A 16,276-nucleotide genomic window follows, 5' to 3' on the forward strand; every position below is an offset into this window, starting at 1 on the left:
AAAAAAAGATTGGAGGTTCTTTCTGATAGAATGTCATTTACAATCCAGATTCTACTGTGACCTGTGGACTCCTTCACCGTTTACTGTTGCCTGGAAAACTGGTTAAACTCCTGAGGTGACTTTAAGCTTCCTGCTTAATCTCAGTGCTTTACAGCACACAATGGAAAAAGGAGATCAGCTAGATTGTGCTTATTATTTATAACTCTAGTCCAAAAATGTTGGTTGTGGGAATTAAATCACAAAGGCTGAGATAGGCCAAAGCCAGCTCTTCACATCCAAACCGTATTAAATTTGGGAAGAAATTCAGATATTTATCTGAGAGCTATTTCACAGACTCTCACCACCAAACTCAAAACATTTCAAAAGATAATACTTAAAATCATTGTACATGAACAAAATCAAAACTATTTATTTTAACGCAATAGTCTTTCCTATACAAGCATAAGTGCTACAACTTTGTCCGTTACAACTCACAGATACTTACAGTATTTGATATTATGCAAAATCCCTTGTCTTTATAATACCCTCTTGTTTCCTGTCTTCTTTCATCCCATCCCATAAATAAACAAACAAAAATCTTAAGGCTTATGAAATTTTCCACAAACACATCTTCCCAGCATGGTGTTCCACATGGTCTACTGCTATTAATTGTCTCCATGTGAGTAGTCACAATCATTAGAATAACATGGTAATCACAAGATGGCTTTTACTCTTTGACCCATGGAAAAAAAAACTGCATCATTATATACGTCAATGTTAGGTGACTGGCTAAAAAGTCGAAAGAAATATTGTAGCCAAGAAAGCAAATATCACATTGCACTGTGGTTATACAGAACATTAAATGATTACAGAATTTATCAATTAAATAGATTTTCTTCTGTTTCATCATTCTCCTTCTTAATTTTAAATCTAGAAGATTTTTTGAGAAGACAATGAGTCACAGTGCCTTGTGAAAAAGGGAAAAGTGCACAACTACTTTACACCATATTTTCATTAAGAATTTTGGCAAATCAAATGCAGTTATAGATCTAGAAGTCCATCTGAATAAGATTCAGTTAATCCCAAATTTTGCTGCCACTGGTTGTGCAGATGCAAATAGCCATAAGTATGGAAGTGTTGGCACCATATTCTCTGAATTGCTTTCCCATGGCAGAAGTTCAATATTCACTTAAAGAGATGATTATTATTGACCAAGACACCGATCTCACTTTAATACCCAGGTCTCCCTTGAAAATCTTTCAACTCAAAATCGATCTATTTAGATAATGCTTATGAACTCTAGCAAGACCACACTGTAATTAAAAAGGCAGAAAACTAATAAAGTTCAAATGAAAGGTCTGAAATATTTGAGAGAATTAGAGAAGATTCAGCATTTTGTTCAAATGATTGATCAGTAAGTTCTTCTCCCTTCCCTCAGTACCGTATTAGCTCTGTCAAACAAATTTTGAAAAATAACAAACTAGACCAAAAGTTATTACTCAGCATTGCAAGGTAGAAGAGAGGACAACTTAGAAGTTATTATACAAGTTGATTCAACTCTGAAGGAATATGTGTCCAACAATATTTAACCTCAGACATGAAGTAAGAGTGAAGTAAGAAACTGACGATGCATCTCATGCTAGAACATGCTTGTTTGCAAGTATTCCTAGTTGTGAGCATGATTTTTTACTAGAAAATGACCAAGTCTTTATTCACATGTCAAATTGTAGGCTATAATCTTCTCGATATCCTATCCTGGGAACACAAAATACATGGGACACAAATACAATAAATAAAAGGAATATCAACAGAGATTATAGACTGTAAAAGGCCATTTATGGTTATCCAAGTTAGTAAGTGAACTTAAGAATTGTCTCTTACACAGCTAGTAGCTTTCTTGGAAACTAGAATTTGGATTAGGTGGAGACTTCTTCTGTCTTGCATAGCAGGTCTGTCTTGTTTCTTCCCATTAGTCAATTTGCTTTTTGGAAGGATCTAATGTTTTACAGTTGTGTCTTTGAAATGTGTTTTGAATAAAGCTCTAGCCAAGAATGTTGTGTATGTCATTTGTGGGGAAAAGCTAAAGACTGCAGGAGCCTGCCATGGTTATGTAACTTGCTTATTTTTATATCTGTTAACTACTGCTTTTGTTAATAAAGTTTATAACAAAAAGTTTTATAGATTTATAAAAAACTAATAATTTCAAAAACGGTCACATATTTCAGCATTTTGTATGGAAGTTCAACTGTATAAATTTTGCAAATAAAAAACAAAATCCCAGATGATTAACAAAATATGTGTTTATTTAAACACACAAATAAATACATTTTAAGGGGTTTTTACTTAGAAAAATCTGAATTCAATATTTGCCTTGCAAGACTTACTTAGAAATTTGAGCCATGCTTTTGGAACTCTTAATGTACAGCAAAACAAAGAGAATGGAGTTTCGAAAACTGGAAGGCGTATAGGATGACACTGGAGACAATGGGGATATTTCCCAGAAGAAACATGAAAAGGTATAAACTGAGCTAAGACAGAGTGTACCCTTCTTGCTCCATGGCATTAATCTCATAGTGTAATCTGTGAAAGTCTAAAGATAGATCAGGAATGATAAATCTAGTAAACATGTTCCACCCAGTATTTGGATTCACACAGAAATGTGCCTGGATTAAGAAAACGTGAAGCCTCATCCACACAACATAAGGCAAACATTTATGCTATCACTAACTCTACTATTCTAAATAAAACCATGGAATTTACAGGCACCAAAGAACCTGTTTTCATTCTTAAAATGTGAGAACCATGATTCAAAATACCATTTCTGGAACATTTGTTTTTACATCTCAGTATATTAAGACATTTAGAGCTGTTCCACACCTACTCCAAAGGGGAACATGCAGAGCCATAAGATAAAAACTGCATCCTAAAATAAGCAGAAATCAAAACTGGTGTGCTTAAAAGTCAAAGTTATCATTATTCCAATCCCACAGAATATGTTACAGAATTTTCTGTATGTCATGACTCATGTCAGAAAAAATCAAGCTTCTTTTATTGACAGGCTATAGTACACTGAAATCTAGAGAGCAATATCTGATTTTTAGAAAACTGAGTGCATAGAATCATACAATGGTTTGGATTGGAAGAGATCACAGAATCATAGAATTATAATCATTAGAAGGGATCTCTGGAGAACATCTAGTTCCAACCCCACTGCCATCGACAGGAACACCATCCACCAGCTCAGGTTGTTCAAAGTCCCATTGAACTTGGTCTTGAATATTTCCAGCGAAGAGCCATCCACAGCTTCTCTAGGCAATCTGTTCCAATGCCTCATCCCCCTCATAGTAAAGAATTTATTTCTAAAATCTAATCTAAATCTATTCTCTTTTAGCTTCAAAACATCCCCTGTCATACCACTGCACTCCTTGATGAGGAGTCCCTCCCCACGTTTTATGTAGCCCCTCTTTAGGGGGAGGGCTTCTCTAGGCTGAACAATCCTAGCGCTTTCAGCCTGTCTTCCTAGAAGAGGTACTCCAGCCTTCTGATCATTTTCATGGCCCTCCTCTGGATCTGCTCAAATAGGTCTATATCTTTCTTCTGCCAGGGGCGCCGGAGCTGAATGCAATACTCTAGGTGAGACCTCATGAGGGCCATGCTTCTTCTGATGCAGTCCATAATACAGTCGCCTTTCTGGGCTGCAGGCTCACACTGCTGCCTCATGCTGTGCTGCCTCATGCTAAGCTTTCAAGTCCTCCCCTGCAGGGCTACTCTCAGTACACTCATCACTCAGCCTGAGATAGGGATTAATCTGACCTATGTGTGGGACCTTGCATTTGGTGTTGTTGAATTTCATGAAATTTGCAAGGGCCCAGCTCTCAAGCCTACCAAAGTCTCTCTGGAGCCTTGGAACATGATTAACCTATCCCAGTGTGTGGTGCTCAGATTGACACAAAAGTCAGTCTGTCTGCATCAAGGCTGCATCATGCTGTAGTCAGAAATCTGTTGTCCCCTAAATTATGAAGCCGTTATATTTTGACTGACGTACTGTGGACTTCTTTCCCATGCTTAGATTTTGATCACGCCTCTACGTATACTCTAACCTTCCTGAATTCATAAACAATCTGTTAGTTTCTTAAAACATTTTAAATGACAAGCTATAGGTTAGTTCTCATTCCTAAAACTTATCTGAAATTCTACAAAATAGTTAAAAACACATGATAAATTCAGATGAAAAGTTTACAGATTTTATTCAGATTTGCAGTAGCTCTCTGGAAATTCTTTTTAATACAACTTTAGACAGAACAAAAAAAAGAAACACCAAACCTTTTTAAAAGTTTCTGTAAATATCAAACATATGATTTGCCTGACTCACATCTATTTTAAACACTAAAGTATATATTACCAATTTTAAACAAAGGCAGACTGCTCTAGAAACTGGGCTTCAGATGCATCTTCAGCCTTCCAAATACTGATCAGAACTGACCTCAATGTACCCACAGCTGAAAAACAAAGAAAACAAAACACCACACACAACAAAGTCCCAAGTTACTTAACATTAAAATTATCACACAGTTAATAATAGGGTATTATTTATGAAGTATTACAAATCATTCTTTACTCAGCAAACACTCAGAGTACAAGTGCGTTCTCTCTCTTCTTTTTTTTTTTTAGATTTCAAATAAGGCTGTGGATTCAAAACCTAAGCAAAGGAGGATAGGCAGTTTGTCCTGATGCCAATGATAACCAGAGAATGAATATTAAACAGGCCAAGTCTTTTACCTTCATTTGTATTACCTTTCCATTTTCCTTTGTACTTTGTAATTGATGTTGGTCTTGTTATCCTATTAATTACCTTCCATCCACTCAGTTTCACCTCCACACCATACTGTAACTTTTATTAATATATACAAGTTTCTCTTCCAGAAGCTGACTTTCATCCAATCTTTCACCAAAGTCCACTTCAGCCAAAATAAAGAAGAACTTTCCCAATTATAGTGTTTTATTTACCATGAAATGTCAACACATGTATATGACTAGCATGAGTCATCCTGTGATCAGATTCCTGACAACCTTTCTAATGTTTTTGCCATATCTCATATCTCTCTAATAGTAAACTGCAAAATCTTCAGGTCAGATGTTTTGACCTTTTCTCCATTTCTCTACAAAATTAAGCACAGTCTTCAAACAGTGTTCACTGAGCCTCCTAAACTTGTATGTCCAGTCAGTGAACAGAAAGGAAATACATGTTTCTTAACTGAGAGTTTGAATAATAATCAAAATAAATGATCTTGTAAACAACACAATCAATACATAATTCTCTAACAGTGAGAATTTGGAATAAATAGTAGCTGCTATTTAGAATCTAAACTTCATTTAGATCAGTGTTTCATATAAAATAAATTGGATAAACTCCCCTAATGGTTTGCTTTAAGGAATGGCAGAAAATATTATTAAAAAGTAGTTATGCAAGAAAAGGATCTACTCTGAAAACCTTGCAATATATCTTGTATTTAAAAAGAAACATCGAGTCTGTATTACAAGCTGAAGACTATAATTACAAAATGTACCTGAAAGTAGGGGAATCCCTTGTTTATTATCTGAAGAACCATAATTAATAGAAGTATAGGGAGAATGCACCTAGCCAACAAAAACACAGAGAGAGGCTAGTTATGAATGAATGTGAATGGATATTATTGAAATAGTAAAGGAGATGTTTTGGAAATGCACAGGCTATGACCTTGGTAGACAAATCCTTTCTGTATGGCATCCTTTAAATTCTTCCTACCTAATACCTACCTAGTCACCTATCTGGGACTAATTTAGATGGTGAATACTTTTGGAGACTAAGTAAATGGTAAATAATAATTACATATGCCTAGCAAAACAGAAGTCCCGGCATGGAGAGGATTAGGTGTTTGAGGCTGCCGCTAACATAGCCACAGGGCTACATTTCCAGCAATATTCCATATTTATCATGTTTTCAAACATAAAAATGATATTCATGTAATATCTTCAAGCTTATCTTTTTCAGGATAAACCAGTTATCCACAGTATATGGACTCATCCTAGCTGCTAGGCCTGTGTAAATTATGCCTGACTTAATACTGCAACTGAACATCAAAAGGGAAAAATATACAGTAATGTGTTCCCTTGGGATAATATGTATGTTCTGGAGTTCTGCCTAATTAACCTGATGTCTGAAAGGTTAAAGAGGTTGTAGCGATGATTATTTTCACTATAAGTTTAAGGGTGTTTATTCACATTATACTGAAATAACTATTGTGTATAGGTGTCATTGCCCTCTACTGGATCAAATCAAAACAGCTCAACCCCTCATGGAGCTGATAGAAATCTGTGGAAAATTGCACCCAATTAAAAAAAAAAACACAAAAGACACGAAGTCCACATTGTTTGACAAGCAAGCTTTTGAATTTATTCTACCAGTGAATAAAATAATGGCCAAGAATTGTCAATAAATGGTCAATAATGGACCAAGTGGACTAAAAGAAGCACAAAATATAGAAAAATCATACAAACGGAGTGCAAAAAACCCTAAATGATCACACATTTCAATCTCCATTACTAGTATATAGTAACACTTTTTGTTTTCTGCTCATTCCTTAAATTTTGTAAAAGCTGTGCTCTTCTGCAACCAGCATTCAAGTTGATGTTATATTTCATCATCCATCCACCACTCTCTTTTTGTCTTGGTTGTTTCATTCTTCAAGTCACTGAATCCTTACATCTTGCGCATAGATGTGCCACATTCTTGGCAGATTGCCCTGTTAATTTCATTCTTGTCTCTCCAGCAGCATTTCTGATTTCCACTTGTCTTCAAATTCCAATCACACAACTAGATCAATACTTGTTTTTGTTGCTCTTTGGTTTTTAATTTGCCTTTGGACTTATTCTTCATGGGCTTTTGAAAGAAATTTAAAGTTCTTTCTACTATGCTAATGGGTTTGTGCCACTAAATGACCTCCTTGAATGAGGGACACTGTTCTTTTTGTTCCTTTGATACAGAAGACTCTAGAAAACAAGCAAGGTGAAAACTATACAGGTATATCTTCAAACACCACAGAATGGAATACAATACATTTTGAGTAGCAGCTAACAAAATCTCTTTCTCACCTCTTACTATGGTGTGTCTTAACTCACATGATTCACCTGCTTCACTGTCAAAACAAACAAGGGATTTGTTTAATTCATATAAATTTTAATTTTGCTGAGTCATAATGACTATAAAATTTGGGGGAAAAAAAGGCTCAACAATTAGTATTTGAGTTGGCATGGAATAGGCATGGCCATTTCTTTCTAAAATGTCTTCAAGAAAAAATAAGGGTCTTTTCATCAGAAGCTCACACATTAATTTTCCACAAACATTCTGCTCCTATGAGACATGATGACTTTAGAAATGAGAAGGTTTTACAGACCAGCAGAATCTCTGCATTGTAAGACCAGTAATTTCACAGTAAGTTATGTCTGACTTCACTTTGAGATATGTTGTTTTTTTGGTTTTTTTTGTTTGTTTTTTTTTTCTTTCTTTCAAGAGAAACGGAAAGAGAAAAATTATTCTGTGATCTTTTGAACGCCAGAGATTTGTGGTGAAAAAATAGACACAAAGGTTGACTACTTTCATAGAAAAGCACCTAGGTGTATGTAAACATAAGTGTACTAACTAGAAAGATTAATTACACCCTACACGTCAGCCAACAGTATGCTAACAGTCTTAAGCAAGTCCTTAGTTCAAATAGAACAAATCGAAGTACAAAGACATTCAAACTCTTATGTATATCTTTAGCCCATCTGGAAAAATAGCAAATAATCCATATGTGCAGCTTCAAAATAACAGTACTGAGTAGAAGGGGAAAGGAATCTTCACAGCTTTTCTGAGAAACCGAAACTGTAAAAGAACATACAAAAAGAGCATCTTGTTCTGAACACTTTCTATCTAAAAGCAGACATAATTAAAGTTAGGAAACAAAGAAGATAGAAGTTAAAATAATTTGCCCAATGTGCCTATACTTCAATTTATTGAAAACATCTCCACATTTTTGCATTAAAGAGCGTGTAAGAACTCTGATGGAACAGGATTAATTTTCAGAAGATAATGCTTTGGTGAACTGATTGTAGGAGCATACGTGTACCTGCTCTGGAAGCATGTGAAGCATGGAAGAAATCAAAGTAAGCAGCAAACACCAGCATGCTCATTAGCAAATTTCTGCTTAAAAATGTGCTTAAGGAGACACCTAACTTTTGAACAAGTTTAAACTACACTGAGTAAGTAGATTAAGTTTATGCTTAAATGTTTTCTGAAATCAAGTCAGTGAAAACTCTGATACATGCATAACTTCGAAAATTCAATTATGGACAGATCTAAAAGGTTCTTGAGTAAATGCAAATATATGTCTGAGAAAACTGAGCTTGGAAGAACAAGTCCTTAAAAGGGGGAATTGTACTGACAAGTTCCTTAATATTCTAAGTGCCTGTATTTTAACAACCTGTGAATTTTGGAAATGCATTCAGAATAGCAACGTGAGTGTCAAACAGAAAGTCTATTGATATTTTGGATTGTGAATAACCATCCTTTGCAAGAGTATTTTAAAAACTTTTAGTAGGTTTTATTTTCTAAAATAAACATAAAACTGAAGAATATCTCCATTTACTGAGAGATCCTTTTTCAGAACAGATGAGTTCTATAGCAGTGATTTTGTCTTCACTGTAATTTATATTATTTCCAATTTTATTTTGTTGCATTAACTAAGCAAATGACTTAACCAGAAAAATATGATGAAAATAAAATTAAAGCCAAGCTCTAGATGTAACGACTTGTTTTCTGAAAGTGTGTTTTTAAAAACAGATTTGTCTACTAAGAGATTTAATATTCTTTGAGAGGATGACTGAAAACTTCGTCAACACCTTACATTTCTAGCTGATGGATCTGAGACCGACAAGGGGTAAAGAGCATTCAGATACTGTAGCAGGAGGTAGGAAATACGATGCCAGGCTGGAGAACTACACTAAGCAATAAATGGGAAGTTGACTGTGTTAAGATGGAAAACAAGTATAGCTGCCTCCACTATAGGGAAGCGAGCAGAACACAGCAGGTGAACTAGAATGTAAAAGAGTGCAAGTGCTGAACTGTTGCCTTAATATAGTGGCAAATTAATCCAACCATGAAGTAGAATATTTTCAGTTCTAAAAACTGAACTATGATTTCTATGAAAACAGGTAAGATGAAAAAAAATAGAGATAATAAAACCTCATATCTATACACAACGGGCGTCTTTCTAAGGCAGTTTTGTTTATTTAAGGCTTTGCTGACTCTGCCTATAAAAGGAAGAAAAAAAAACAGAAAGGAAAAAAAACAAAACAAAACCTTATCAAATCTTTATCTCTCTGCTCAAGCTGCCAGAGATTTCTTCCTGCTTCCAGTGAAAGAGAAACTGTGATTCCAAAACCCATGACATCCACACAGCCCCTGGGCCAGCACTAGCACAGGACCAAGCACAGCACTTTTCTAGCACAGGGAGGTCACAGTTCTCTCTCAGAAAAATGGGAAGATGCTCCCAAAATGCGTTCCAGAACTGAAGATTTGCCCTTTGAAAAGAATGTTTGATTCCCTGCCGCTATTTATATTCCAAGACTAAAATATATTTTTCTTCTTTCTCTAAAGTCAGCTGTGATTATATATCGTCTCCTAATCCCACTTCTTCAGTAAGGTTTACAAGTGAACAAATGTGGGAGTCCATTCGAGTAGGTGAAACTTAAAGATGAATCAGGAAAATGCAAATCATTTTGCATGCAGTCAGAGCTCTGGAAGGAAATGAGAAATGAAGGTTAAGTTGAAGAAAGAAGAAACTGAAGATGAAAAATAGATGAAGCATAACAAATTAATTAATTAGGATGAGAATTTAACATTTTTTTAATTTGAAATTCTGTTTTTAAAAGGCTGTTGAAAGAATGACATCAATATTTTAGAAAGTTTTTATTAGTTAAGACTAACTTTATGTCGTGTTTTCATAGGATTAGATATTTGTAAATAAATGCAGACTATATAAAAATAGTTTAGTATATATTTATATATAGTATAAATAAATAAAACGTAACTATGCAAATAAAGCATCCATAAATACATAAACATTGAGCATCACCTTCATGAAACAAAAGATCTGCCTTTATGTTTTATTACAATCAAAATATCTTTCTTGTAAATTAATCAGAAATAATAATTTATACTGTGGAATCATATTTTTATGCCGCAGAATCACAGAGGCTTTGGACTGGTAGGAAGCTTTGGAGATCATCCAGTCTAACCACCCCCTTGCAGTAGTGTCAGCTTGAGCAGGTAGATAATGTCTAGCAGCATTTGGAGTATGTCCACAGTCTCTCTGTAATCTGTTCCTGTTCTCAATCACCATTAAAGGAAAAAAATTTTTTTTTTCTATTTCTGCACTGTTACCTCTTGTTTTGTTACTAGATGCTATTGAGAAGAGCTCAGTTCCTTATAAGAGACTCTGTACTCTTCTATAACTGTAGGCCTGCATTGCCATGAAAACTGCACTATCTGCTTCTTGGATTCCCTTTGTTTTTATGCAAGAGACATAAATTAGGAGAGAGACAAAGTCTCACTTTTCCTTGATTGTCCCATGCAGTTGAATTGGGCAAGTTCTCCTCTAGATGTTTGTTTTCTCTTTTCACATCTAATGCATTTCTGCATGGTGGCCCACCCTCAACAGGATGGGTGGACTGTGCTTTGATGACACAGCTCACACTGAGGGCAGCCTCACCATCAGGAAGGAGGGCAGTGATAGATTTGTGTGGAGGCCCCTTAGGGCTCCAGAGAGCTTCGGCTGTGGGTGACTCATCTGATCACCAACATGTGAATGCAAGTACTGCCACTGCTTACTCGATTTCAGAGTTGGGCTTATTCTGAGCACACTGATCACTATGAGCTCTGAGGACTGAAATACAGATTTTTCTTCTCTGGACTCCGAATAGCCCCTGGCAGAAGGTAAGTAATCTCTTCAGTAGACACAAGAGCATGACCTAGCATGCCCAGAAGCAGTTTTAGTCTCGTAGCTTTTCTCCCTGAAATCTTCTACATCACAGATAGTGGAGATACCTCCACAAGTTTAACAGAGTTTTCTTAAAAGAGCTGTTAAATTTGGGCCCTGAAATATTGCTTAACAGAACTCCAGGCACACAAATATTTTACTGACTGCTGATTCTCATGACCCAAAATCCATCTGTAAAATGGGGTTAATAGTGCATTACCTCCCAGCAACTAAACACGTTTCTCAATAACATCCTGCTCTCAAGACCAGAATGAATGTCTTTCACATTAATTTGGAGGCACAGACTGCTTCTGAAGTGGAAGCAGTCTTCTACTTAAAGCATTGACAAAATCCTGGCCTTGAAGCTAAGATCAGCAAATGCCCAAGAGAATTTCTTGAGCCAATCTCTAAATGCTGCAATACTGACCGCTTCAATTTGTATAGGGAAAACAGCAAACAGACAGACAAAACACTGCTTCCAGTATTCCTCTCCCTCCCCCCTGAAGACTGGGAGATGTTTCTCTGAGAAATGTCATCCATGACACAGAACTTCTTTAATTAAAGATGACAATTCAAGTGAGGCAGAATAGGATGTTACATCTCCCAGCTTGCCATTTATAATTGTGAGTAGGTCAGTCAAAATCAGAGCCATGTGCTCTGGAATTCTGGTTTCCTTTCCAATATTTAGGTATTGAACTGGAGAGTGAGTTTAAAGTGATGTTCTCTGTATTAGATTTTGCCTTTCATATTAATTCCCATCAGTTGCAGTGACACTTGCATGCGAGAGCACATTTGATCAGCTTCAGGCTTCCTCATTGCTGAGCTAAGCCAGAAAAAGCCTCCTGACTGCAGCAGAATGTTAGCAATAATCCTAGAGAAATCATGTGTTGCCAGCACTTAATGGCTAGCACTCTGATTAACAACCTGAGGTAAACAGAGGGCAGTTAATAACATAAACCACTGTGGTTTATAATATCAATAATACCACAAAACTAGTGCATTTCAGAGGACTATTGCTGATATAAAGTATATTCAACAACTTACACTAGCTATGTTATATATTTAAAGAAAGAAAGATGGGCTGGATGCAACATCAGTTGTTCCACATCATTAACAACCCTATTTTTCCTTTCAGGATACACTCTTTTGGCTATGTTTACAATTTTACCCCTGGATCAATGCAAACTTTATAGGACAGGATTTTTCCTCTGTTTCTGTAGCAGCAGTAAGAAATGCCAGCGCAGTCAATATACAGAATTGCCTGGCTCAGCACCAGACGAGATAGTGCTAATCAAAGTCACAGCAGCAAAACTTGATCCAGCCCTTAGAAGGAGAAGGCATTACAGACTAATTCATTAATCTGTTAAGCTCCTGTGTCAGCGAGAAGTATTCTTTTTAGTTGAGTGTCCTTAATAGGATATATCAGGCTCTAAACCTGAGGCGGTTCAATTTTTAAGTCAAGCGAAAACTAGCAGAGCAGGGATCTGAAATGTAATAAAAACATTTGCTATATATATACATCCAGGCAGCATCCAAGCAATCTCTACTGATGGATGAGCTATAATCAAGTTATGTCTAAACAACTACAAAATATGCCAATTTGTTGCATTTTAATAAATGATTGTTAGAAAAATAGATAGAAAAATGACAATTGTAAAACAGCAATTGCCTGTTATTATTAGCCACCCACAAGGCTCACGTTGTAGTCTCTCCTTGTGATTGTGAATCTTGTCTCTCCATACCCGTAGCAGGATTGACACATTCTTGGAAGCAAGATCAGTGGTGGGATGCTCCACCAGAAACTCTCTGTTAACCCGTTCACCAGTTTTGCAGTAAGGTAATGTTAATAAACCTCATCAAAAGCTGTAGGGTTCAAACTAAGTGGAAGTACTCTGGTTTCGCTGAGGTCTCAAGAAGGTATAGGCATTTTGTCTCCTGGTCCTTGCACTCCGAAATGGAAAAACACAAACTGAAGGCAAAGCTTTGCCTCAGTGTCACATAAATTATGACAGATGACAATTTAAAAGAAAAGCTGAGGTGGTTTTCTATTTTTCTTTTTGTTCTGTTAGCAAATTTTAAAAACCAAAAGAAAAATGTACAAAATTTTTCTTGTGTTTTTAATACAAACCAAAAATAATTGCCTTGTGCTGACACTGGTCATAGAAAGCTTACACAAAACGATTTGATTTCAGGAGGTTTTCAATTTCCAAAAAAAGTTTGAAAAAATTATCTATTGGAACCTGAAAAGCAAACTCCCGTATGTCTGAAAGAGAATAACAGTTAAAATTCCACACTGCATTCAGTAACTAGAATATTATTATTTTCTAAAGTGTGCTATGGCAGGAAATGGATAAATGGCTGAGGTGGTAGGTTGGAAGAACAGGGAGGGGGAAACCCTCTTCACAGATAAAAATTGTCATGATCGATTTTTATTTTTTTAGTAAATATATCTGCATTGAAAAATAATATTTATTGCATTTTCACGTTGGGACTTTTGAAAAGAAAGCTGAGCATTATCACATTTAGGTTTTCAGTGAAAAATATTTTAACAAAATTTAAACAAAAGTTTTCCTTTCATACTAAATTATTCTGGAAGAGGAGAGGAATTATTTCTCAAGTAGCTCTACTGACAATGAAATCCTTCAGGATTTCACAACATTTTCTTCCTACTGTGTTTCTTCCAACTCCAGAGAAAAACAAATTGAAAGATTTGCAAAGAATTACAGTATGTCAGGCACATGATTTAGAGCCTCGTGCTTACTACAAACTGGTAACACATCTGCAATGACATTGCATGACTTTTCTCAATGCAAGCAAGCAACCTCAGGAAGCATTTATATGGAAAGGCCACTAATAGAAGGCAAATAGCCTTTAAAAATAGGAGGTATTTGTTTTCAAACTTTGCTTTCAAAACTTGATAGCTAGAAAGATTATTGATACTTGGGAAGTGGGCTGCGGGACCATTAAGAGCAATGGCATCTTAGCGGTGTTTGCCAGGCTGAGAAATGAGGCAAATATTGTCCCTGTCCTTTCACTCTAGTTTATCTGGTGAATCTGAACCTAACCAGCTCCTCTCCATTCATGTCTCTGTGAGAACAGCTGGAAAGTAAACAAAAACCAGCAGAGTTTCTGGTAGTCTTGTTGCCAAGGAAACCTGCACAGATTCCTATCGGAGCACACCCAGGGCAGCTCCAGGCTTCAACCTGGGAAAGGAAACAAAGATGGAAAACAAGCAGGACAACATGACTGGAAAGCTGGGGAGAGGGAGAAAAATAAATGAAAGAATAAAGCATCTGCTAGTGAAGAATACCTCTCATTTAGGTCAAATCAAGGCTTTTCAATCTCTGTCTATTGTTCCTCCTGTAGAGGAACCCGTTACTTCAGACAAATGGGAAAGAGAGTAGGTCTCTTGTTTCAGTTATTGAGTTGATGGTGTTATGAATCATCTGTCTTTTGGAAAACCATCTATTAGTGTTCTCTGATCCTTCATTGAAAAGGAAGCTGATTAAAATTATTAACAAAATTATCTTCCACTTTTTATTTTGAAGTGTGATCCCAGCTCAGAATGGAACAATATCAGTAATTATCACTGGTTTAATCAGATGCCATTTGTACACTTTTCTCTCTTCCTCTTCCCTCCCCCATCTCATTTTTTTCTCTGCTTTTTCTGATTATAAGTCTCAATGGTTTAGTTAAATATTTAGGGCCAAATTCTGGCACTCTACAAAGCTGGATAGAACACAGGCATATGTTAATGTTGCAAAAACATCTACATTATGAGTCCATGTCCTGGCCAACCCAGACCTGACGCATTTCACATCCATTCTCTACAGCACCATTCCCTGAAGTGGTCATTTGTTCCAGGAGCAGGAGTTGATGCATGGGTTAGGGTGTGTAGAGATGTGTGCATGTCTTATAAAGTGTGATGATCACATCTTCTCATCTTCTGGGCCCACCCTTCTATCCTCATCATCATTGTATGGGAATGCTCCACTGCCCTGGAATGCACCTCGGTGGACCTGCTGCTGTCACATGAGACACCATGCTTGGACTAAGCTAGCCCCATCTGAGGAACAGGATGGCCAAAGTGGACAAATACCTGAGACCAAATCAAGCCATTTGCAAGAGGAGGGTAAAAGCTCTGAAGTTCAGAGGTCACTCCCAAAAGCTCTTGTGCCAGGTAAATAAGGTTTGCACAGTGTGTTTCAAAGGACTTTTTCTTAGGTAACAGAAAACCAAATGAAAGCAAGCCAGCCTCAAATTACTAGAAGAAGCATTCTGAACTGATGCCTTTTTCTGCCAGGCTCACGGCAGCAGAGTATGAAAAGGATGAGCTGAGTATAAGATGGAAAGCAATCAATTCAGCTGACACTTGGAACTATAATTAAAAATGAACGATTAAGTCTATAAATATATTTTTTAATTGATATGTAATTAGATCATTGTTTGTTCCTCTGGTACTGTAGCAGAGAACTTCTGAGGAAAAAAGTAGAAAAAGAAGGGTAAATCACATGGAGTTTGGGAGAAAAAAAATAAAAAAGCTGAAAGCTAAATTGAAGAACTGCTGAGAGGCCCTAAATAGTCACTTGCCTTACTTATGCTTCAGTCCAGATCTGGCATTTTATATCCCTACTTTAATGTTGTTTAAATAAATATAGAGGTTTTTTTCCCCCCATCTCTGAGTTTCCTTAAGGTATTTTAGATAGCAGATAAGAGGAAAAAGAGAAAGAATGTAAAAGAAGCTGTGTCAGAGAACCGTGTGAGAGTTGGCAAGAAATCTTTGGCACTATTGTGGTAGACCAGCTAAGAATGCAGCAAGAGCCAAACAGCCTTCTCTGTGGATTATTTTTGCACAGGGTATTCGTGAGTTTGTGCTTATGGAATTTCTTCCTGATCCTTCCATTGGGAAGATGGGATTTGCTCTCCTTGTGGATTGAGAGGAAAGTTCAGCCGCCCAAACCTTCATTTCCTGGCAAACTTGTGTACAGTCAGAGCCATCTATGCAGCATGTCTGATACTAGGGGGAAAAGCACATTTTAAATACACAATAGCTAATGTGAAACTCCATCTCTATGAGTGAGAAAGCTATATTTTAAACACTCAATAGTCCTTGGCATCCTCAAAAAGGCAAACAACTTCTATGTTTGCCATATTGTAAAGATTTAAGTGAAAGCATCCTGTCTATGAGAAAAAAAAAATCTGATTTAGGTGATGGCCAAATAAATCTATCATTTTCAAAA

Source organism: Meleagris gallopavo, chromosome 3, assembly GCF_000146605.3.
Source record: "Meleagris gallopavo isolate NT-WF06-2002-E0010 breed Aviagen turkey brand Nicholas breeding stock chromosome 3, Turkey_5.1, whole genome shotgun sequence".
Lineage (NCBI taxonomy): Eukaryota > Metazoa > Chordata > Aves > Galliformes > Phasianidae > Meleagris > Meleagris gallopavo.